General features: G+C 45.3%; 1 long non-coding RNA gene across 1 annotated transcript; it reads left to right on the top strand.

The window, feature by feature from the left end:
• The first annotated feature begins 1526 nt into the window (after window positions 1-1526).
• Window positions 1527-1814, top strand: LOC118473268 (uncharacterized). Its single transcript, XR_004852541.1, has 2 exons — window positions 1527-1592; window positions 1676-1814. It is a non-coding gene; the product is annotated as an uncharacterized lncRNA (long non-coding RNA).
• The last annotated feature ends 7221 nt before the right edge of the window (window positions 1815-9035 follow it).

The following is a 9035-nucleotide window of genomic DNA, read 5'->3' as shown; positions in this document are numbered from 1 at the left end:
AGCTCGGTAGAGAACACCAGATTCGTAGTTCTTAGGCCTCACCACGTATAAGAGACTTGGTAGCCCTCTCTCGCCCACTTATAACCCCTACTAGGAGGATTGAGCAACAAAGATACCGGTAGCGGGAGGAACTATGTAGTGACGTTCCGCCCGAAGTGCCGAACTAGTATATATCTTGCGTTCACTGAGCATACCATCCTAACCCGAAAACACGCACAAACAAAAATACTTGTTGGAGCTGGTTGGAACACCGACACTTTCACTAGAATTATGTGACCGTACGTATTATATAGAAAATAAGATTATGAATGTAATAAGTTATTGATCACTGGACTAGAATTACCTCCCGGACACTTATTGGATTCTGAACACGCTCTGCCACTTGCTGGGGCACTGTGTACGTCCGATTTCCTCCTCACAGGATCGTCGCGAACGGTCACTGACAAAAGGCCCAGAGTGAGCAGCTCATCGCCATGCATAGGCCCGGCCCCGGCCACGATCTGGGACAAGTTCGCAGGGCAAGGCAAATCGTCCGTACCCGACTACGCGTGTGTGGCAGTGTTCCACCAGTTTTTGTTAGGGTCTTCGTCGACATCCATGTTGCCAAACAGTGGTGTAGTTGGAGCGCGTGTACGTCGGGTGACCTCCTTGATCACTTGCGTCGTATTGGCAGCCTTTAATCGTCTGTCTTCTCGTTAACAATAATGATCAGGTCATTTTTATCATATAAAAAACTAGGTAGGTTAGCTGAAACATCTCTCGCTCCAAGGTCACGGTGGTGGTCCGACGAGACGGCGCTAGAAGGACTCGTGCTCACGCTAGGCATGGCAATGGGTATCCGAAATCCAAAAACCGATGGATAAAAACCCTATTAGGGCACGGATATGACGGATTTTAATATCCATGGTTATTTTATTGGGTCATGTATTATGCTCATCAGGTACGGTGGGCATGGGTATTGTTCTCTGTTGCCCCATGCCCGCTAACCGATAGAGAACCCGCTAATATATGAAACGTGGATTCGGATTTATATGTCTCATATAATATGAATTTGCTCTCGCTATTTGCTAACCCTAAGACCCTAACACGGCCACCAGGGCACCACACACCAGGCACTAGGCCAGCCGCCAGACGGACCATCCAGATTCCAGGCGTCCAAGCCATCCTCCCATCCACCACCGCCACTCCGCCAGCCGACCACTAGGTCACCAGGCCACACCGCCGCAGCTCGCAATCGGCGGTCGGAGGTCGGCCAGTCGCCCTCACCCAGGTCTCCACTCTCCCGCACCCAGTGACCCAGGTCTCCCGTCTCCCAGGTATGCCGCCGCTGCACAAGTGGTCGTGTTCTTAGCGAGCACTGCAGCCGACTTACTCCAGAGATCTTGGAGGCGCTTATGCGCTCACAAGATTGGATGTGACGCAAGTATCTAGGTATAATTGCTTTGCACAATTCATACTTGTTCTTTCTTTTCCAAAAATTATGCTACATACATATAATGATATAATTACACTTTGGTTTTATAGATGCATCTAATGCTGACCAACCTGAAACATTTTGGAGTTGCCTTCAAAAGATGCAGGAAGGGATGCAGGTGATATTTTTGAGCTGTCACACATGTGTATACTCTACATGTTTAAATAGACAAATACTAATACTTCTTTTACTGCTTTGTAGAAGCTTTTACTCTAAGCAACAAGACTGGAATTGGAAGAGAAGGATGCCCTTAAGCTCCAACAGCTTAGAAGTCTTATATATTCAAATATTAAGTATTGTGTATTGAACAATTAGATTTGAAGGCATGATTTTGTCCACATTTTTGTAGAATCAATGTTATGTTTTGTGTGATTTGAATGCATGATGTTGCCATTTAATGTTGAATATTGTTGAACCTGTGATAAAATTATGTTGGGTTCGATACAATTGTTATGCTGGTACTTATTATTGCGATTCAAATGATCATGTCTATCGTAATGTTAATGGGTATGGGTACCCGATGGGTACCCGCTACCCATGGTGGGTATGGGTATGGCGTAATTTTGTACCCATGATGGGTAGTGGATATGGGTATGGGTCAATTTCTTTCTAGTGGGTATGGGTATGGCTTTGTGTGCCCACTGGGTACCTTACCCATTGCCATCCCTAGCCCGCGCGCATGGATGATGAGCCTGCTGCGGATCGAATAGAGACAGATATTACTGAAACCATATTTTTTTAAATTTTTATTTGGATTTGGATTCGAATTCGAATACGAACGCTTCTGATATGAATACGGATACGTATGTTTTTGGATACAAATACAGATAGTTGTATGTCGAACACGGAACTAGTTGGTAACAGATTTTTTGTCGGATACCGTGTAAGTCATCATTCCACACATATCATTGTTATAATCATTTATCCACTTCTTAAGTCCAAACATTTTTTAGCATTATATGTGTACATATGTCACGTTTCTTGTAAAAAAACATGAACTTTTAGGCTATGTGCATATTATTAATTTATTTTGCATACAATCATCAAAATGCAAATAAGTTATCAAGACTAACAAACATTCTATAAAAATATAACCTGAAGTCTCCACATGAAAATGATAAAGTGAAGTATTGATTATGTTGAAACTTAGATACTTAGAGTGATTTCACGAGTAATTCACGCAACAAGTGAAAGTAAAATAAAAAACACTAGCATATTGTGGATTTTATGGTCCATAAAATTTTATGAATTGCTGAGACTATTTGTGTATTATTAATTTCTTTCTAAAAAATCAACAAAATGCACACAGCTATCCGGATAAGATATCTGGATATCTGAAAAGGTTTATTCGAGAAGATATCCGGATATTCGATATCCGACGGGTATCAAACTTATTGTATTCGAATTCGATATCCCAACAGAATTTCTGTATTCGTATTCGTTATCCGAAAAAGTCCAGATATCCGAAAATTCCATCCGAACCAGTGTTCACCATATTCGATTCCGGATCCGAACAGATATTTTCCGAACCATATTACATCCCTACTGCTGTGTCTCTCGATCGACTAGAAAGAAAGCATAGTTGAAAATATCGATTATGTCGCTTGGCAGTGGAAGGCATGTAATTTTAGACCCAAAGTTATTCAATAGTAACATAGAAGCTCTATACAGACGGTTGTGAATATATTTGTACTGACGTTTTTTAGAACCATTGGTGAAGGGGTCATTAGAAAAAATTATTTATACAGACGGGTAACTGAGAACTGCCAGTGGAAATCTATTTCCATTGACGGCCAAGCTAAGAAAACAACGAAGTGGAAATCGATTTCCACTTATGGCCGAGATAATAAAATCACCAGCGAAAATCTTTTCCAGGAAACATAAAATGTGTTTTAAAAAGTCGCAAGGTGCAGCATTTTTCGCACAAAATTCACGGATACGCGGCCGGTGGGGAATGGAACCCACAACTTCACCCTCGCCCGTAGACTCTCTATCACTCCACCTATCACTTAATTTGTGTCTATATTGTAGTTTTATTGTCCAACTATTAGAATAATCCGAGTATAAGTTGACTATTTGAGGTTGTAAACGAATTCAAATGGAAAACTTGTCAACTACAAAGTTTCATAACTTTTGAAATTCTACAACTTTCATTTTAGTACTTTTTCCATTCGAGTTCGCTTGAAAATTTTGAATTTTAAATTTGACAAATTTAGATGCAATTTTTAGAGTCAAAATGATTTCAAATAAAAATGTTGTCAACTACAAAGTTTTATAACTTTAGACATCTATAACTTTTATAAATTGATTTTTAGTGGTGGTTTCTTAAGAAAACCGCCACTAGAAATCATTGATTTCTAGTAGCGGTTTTTTAATGAACCGTCACTAGAAATAGTATTGACGCTTGATAACTAAAACCGTCTGTAAAAATTAAACTCTACTGTAGGCTTTGAACACTTGTCTACTAGTGGTTGGAAGCCATGTAATATGAGTTTTAGAGCTTCATGTGTACTGTTTGCTTGATGGCTTCGTGGCTTGTAAAATCTGGACCTGGGAACTAGCTTTTTGTCTGAGTTTTCAGCGTCTGAGGTCCAAAAGCTCGTAGGACACTCAAACAAACAGGAGTAAATTGTAATATTAGGTTTTGGAACCTCTAAAATAATAGTTAACGGTTAAAATTAGTTGTAGAAGTTCTAAACACCCTACAGCCTGTTTGGTTGGTTTCTCCGCGTAGCCCGGCTGCATGAGCCAGGTCGGCGGGAGTCTGGCTCCAGAGATGCGACCAATTTGCTCGCGCCTGCAGAACCTGGTCCAACGTGCTTTAAGTATCGTGCGAGCCTGGCTCCATATCTACACGCAGGTAACCAAACACATACCTCGCATGCGTAGAGTTTGGTTGACAACAACCAAACACCAGCTCATTGCATCCCGCGATACAAGCATCAACAAATACATGCAACCAAACACATGGCTAACTAATATCTCACCTAACTGTTAGTTAACTGGCAGCAAACAATTATTTTATTAGATGGTTTAATCTAGCTAACAATTTGTTAGTTAGTTAATTATTAGCTTTCAAATAGAGTATTAATTAGTCTATGTTTCGGGGCATTAGGGCATGTACAACCCAGATACTGCTGCACGGTACTCCAAGTATAAGATACAACTAAAACACAACATAATACAGTGGTCATGTCTAAAACATGTGTCTTACGATATTCATTGTACCAATCAGAGCATTCAATAAATTAAAGTGACCAATCATCTAGTCTCCTGTCTCGAACATAGAGCTAAGACACTATGTCTTCGTCAAGATACGTGTCTTGAGTTTTTTTACATTCACCCCCCTAGACACGCTGTAAGACACAACTTAAAACACCCACTGTACATGCCCTTACGACATGTACAACCTTAAATGAGGTCTGTTGAGAGGTTTTTACGGGGTAATAAAATACAAGAGACGGACTCTCCGCTAAGAGCACGTCTCTATACGACTCTCCATGTATATTAATTGTATCTTAGCTGCATTTATGGTATAGAGTTTTATGGTTGTATCATGTAGTCTTTTAAAGGTATGTACAACATCATTTAATATATGGTCTTTTGATGGGTCTTTAGGGGGTTAGATGAAAAAATACAAGAGACGACCCTTTGTAAAGAGCTCGTCTCTACAAGACCCTCCATATATATTGTCCGTTAACTGTATTTATGGCCTAAAGACTCAGAGTTTGTATCACGGAATCTCTTCGGTGTCTATTATACTTAGAAAACTGAACTGATGTATCAGAGTTGTACATGCTATAACTGTATCTCTTGTACTTAGAAAATCGAACCATCTCAGAGTAGTCGTTGAACATGCCTTTACTTCATTTGGGCAGGAGCCGAGAGCACCGGAGGAGACGGGCCGGGGGAGGGATAATGACAACTACGAGCTCTACGCTGCCGCAACAGTATGGCAAATTTAAGGCACCATTCAATACTGTCGTACACATATTCTCCAGCACAAACAATGCCGGCCGGCGCCCATGGTGTGTGACACGCTGACGCCAATTTTTCAGCTGCTAGCTGATCGAGACGCAGCTTGACTTGGCCTACGTATACCATACGAGGCTACACGGATCGAGCTGCCTGTGCGAGTTTGTGCCACAGCGCTATATGTAGCTAGTGCTACGGTGAAGCCAGGTAGGCGATGAGAGTGCGGGAGGACGGAGGACGGCGGCGGCGGCAGGGTGGCGCGGCTGTTTAGTAAAGCGGCGCGATCTGGAGTAGGTGACCGGGACTATTATTTTGGTCCCGCGGCCAGGGGGGGTGGCGGAGGCGCTAGCTGCGACCTGGTGCTGGCGCGCCATCAAGCGCGTCCGCGGGGAAACATTGCGGCAGCAGCGCAGCTACCGTGCATCAATGGCGCAGTAAAGGGAGGTGGGGAGCGGCGGGGCGCGCGCTTCAAACTCGCCGCCTGCTCCGATCCTGCGCCCCAGGCCCCCTGCTCTCGGCTTGCTGCCCGTAGTCTGCGTGGCCGTCCTCCGCCTCCGTACGTCGGCCTACGTGCGGCGCTGGAACTGTTAGTGACTAGTGAAACTGAAACACGTACGTACACATGCACTAGCGTATATATATCGCGTTTAATCACAACAGCAAGCGATTTATATATACATGGATTGTTGATTACTACTAACTCCGTTCTAGAATATTTGTCACTCCCTAGTTTATTTTTAAATTAAAATATGACAAGCAAAAAAGAACGGAGAAAGTATTTAACAGTCAGCCTAGTAGACCAACATCGTGTTGATATAGTGAAAGTAGTCATACGTCAATAGCAATATGTTTAATTTATCTGTGTTTTTCAAGTTTATTGCTTATTAGTATCACAACATGAACAGTGCCTTCACGATATCCACATGTACAAAACACTACAGGAAACGCATAAATTTTCGTGGGCCGGGTTATTTTCGTCGGCCGGTCCACGAAAATGCAATGTTATTTTCGTCGGCCGTCGTTACCGACGAAAATGTGGCTATTTTCGTGGGCCAGTGAATATTTTCGTGGGCAGGCCCACGAGAATACGAAACTTATTTTCGTCGGCCTCGGGACCGACGAAAATGTGGTGTATTTTCGTCGGTCTCAGTCAGACCGACGAAAATACGTCATTAACCGACCATTATTTTCGTCGGCCTCCGTGAGGCCGACGAAAATAGTGTCCCTTAATCGTCCATCCCTGACTCAGCACGCAACCTCCTCGCTCGCGCCCCGCGTGCCCTAAATCCCGCCGCGCCGCCGCCGCACTCGCGCCCCGCCGCCGCCGCGCTCGCTCCCCGCCTCGCTCCGTCGCGCCCCGCCTCGCCGCGCTCGCTTGCGCCCGTGGCCGTCGCGCGCACGCAAGCCCGGCGACCTCCGTCGTGCCCCGCCTCGCCGCGCTCGCGCCCCGCCTCGCCGTTCTATGCTCGACGAGCTCCGTCGCGCGCGCTCGTCGTTCTCTGGCTCCTCGTGGCCGTCGCGCGCATGCAAGCTCGGCGAGCTCCATCGCGCCTCGCCGCGCTCGCGCCCCACCTCGCCGTTCTCTGCTCGGCGAGCTCCGTCGCGCGTGCTCGCCGTTCTCTGGCGCCCCGTGGCCGCCGTTCTCTCACGCAAGCTCGGCGAGCTCCGTCGCACGCGCCCGCCGATTTCTCACGCAAGCTCGGCGAGCTCCGTCGCACGATCACCGAGCTCCGTCGCGCGCGCCCGCCGTCCATCCACGCCGCCGTCGCGACGATCACCGAGCTCTATCGCGCGCGCCCGCCGTCCGTCCACGCCGCCCTCGTTCCCCGCGGTGAGCCTCCCTGTCTCCCTTCTTCCACGCCTGCAATTTTGTGTTCTAAAATTATGTGTTTGGTCCAAATTCAGAGTTCTATCCATAGAGTTTTGGTTAATGATCATTATGCTACTAGAAGAAAAAGTAACCCAATAACTAGGCGGCAGAGGTCTGAATTTTCAGACTAGAAATAGTAACCAGAAGAAACTGAACTTCAGTGTTGGTGCTCAGTGGAGATTTGGCGACAACTGCTACTTTCATGTGCCCCTATCCTGCGTGGTGGCCTTGCAATAGAAGTGTGGAACATGTAACCTTGTACTTCTTTGTGAGGTTCCCATTTAACCCAGAAACTCCACCCCTTTTTAGCTGCTTGTCATGGTGAGATATGGCACAAAACTGCACTTCCTATGTCATAGTTGATTCCCTGATCATCTCACCGTGTCACACCATTCCCATGCACCTAGTTTAAGTTGTCAACCTCCCAGAAACTGAAGCATGCTAAAGCAGTCGTGCGTGCAGTTCAGACTCAGCTAGCTAGACCTACGCTGCTACTACTGCTACTACACTAGTCACTATTGTACAGCGTACTACTACTGCTACTACACGATTGTGGAATAAATTGCAGATCTGGCAGGGTGCAGTGTAGATCCGCAGTCGGCAACCTCGCTTTTGCAGAGCGCGCACAATGGATGTATTGTACAAAAACCCATCTCACCATTCCCACGCACCTAGTTTAAGAATAATTGATTACCGACGAAAATAAGTCATTAATTTATATTAGTCATCTTGTCGTGTTGTGATTAGTTTAACTGTTGATTGCTTTAATTCAAATTCATATTTGTCTCTGAGATATTTTTTAATGTTTAGAGTTTAGTTTTAATCGTTAACCGTAGCGAACCGTATGTGTCACCCGTTCGGGAATGGCGAACGTCACATTGGCTTGTGAGGTTCGCCGTTCCGGAATTGTCCACGTATTTTGGACAGCCTAAGAGTGTAGGTTGATGCTTGTGATTTGTGACATGTGCCTTACGATTGACGCGGAATTTCGGTTGTGTAATCCAGTTGTTCTCCAACACACCATGTTCAGGCGTGTGCTTGGAGAGCAGCGGGGTTATGCTGCCGAAATTTCACAGCAATCGTAGGCTACACGTCACAAATCACAAGCATCGGCCTACACTCTTGGGTGGGTTTAGGGCCTTTACCTAATAGGGAGTTCACCTAAGCCACGGACGATCGTTGATGTTCTTTGTCTTTTGTTTAGCCTTTGAAATGGACGGTGATCGGAGGGTGATGTATGACGGGTGGAGAAAGGATGGGGCACATTCGAATGAATGGATGGGTGTAACAAAGGCTTTTCTTGAGCACGCTTTCAAAGATGCAACTGGTCTCTAGTGAAGTGTCCTTGCAATCGCTGCGAGAACAAGTGGCCTCAGAAGAAGGAAGAAATGGAGAAACACCTTTGCAAAAGTGGGTTTATGTCGAACTACCTTGTATGGTACCGGCATGGAGAGTCTATTAGACACGTTGACGCGGTGGTGGAACTTGATGACGATCATGATAGGATGGACGACATGTTGCATGATCTTGGTAGGGATGTTGAAATGAACGCTGAGGAGCCGGGGCAGCTTCCACGTGATGCTCAGGAATTCTTCCAGCTACTCGCCACGGGAGAAGAGAGACTGCACAAGCACACTCAGATGTTAGTTCTTGGGACTCTCACAAGACTAATGGCGATAAAGGCGAAGCACAACATTTCAAACAGTGCTTACAATG

Source organism: Zea mays, chromosome 9 (assembly GCF_902167145.1).
Source record: "Zea mays cultivar B73 chromosome 9, Zm-B73-REFERENCE-NAM-5.0, whole genome shotgun sequence".
NCBI classification, from domain to species: Eukaryota; Viridiplantae; Streptophyta; class Magnoliopsida; order Poales; family Poaceae; genus Zea; species Zea mays.
This window is presented reverse-complemented; position numbering and strand designations above follow the sequence as displayed.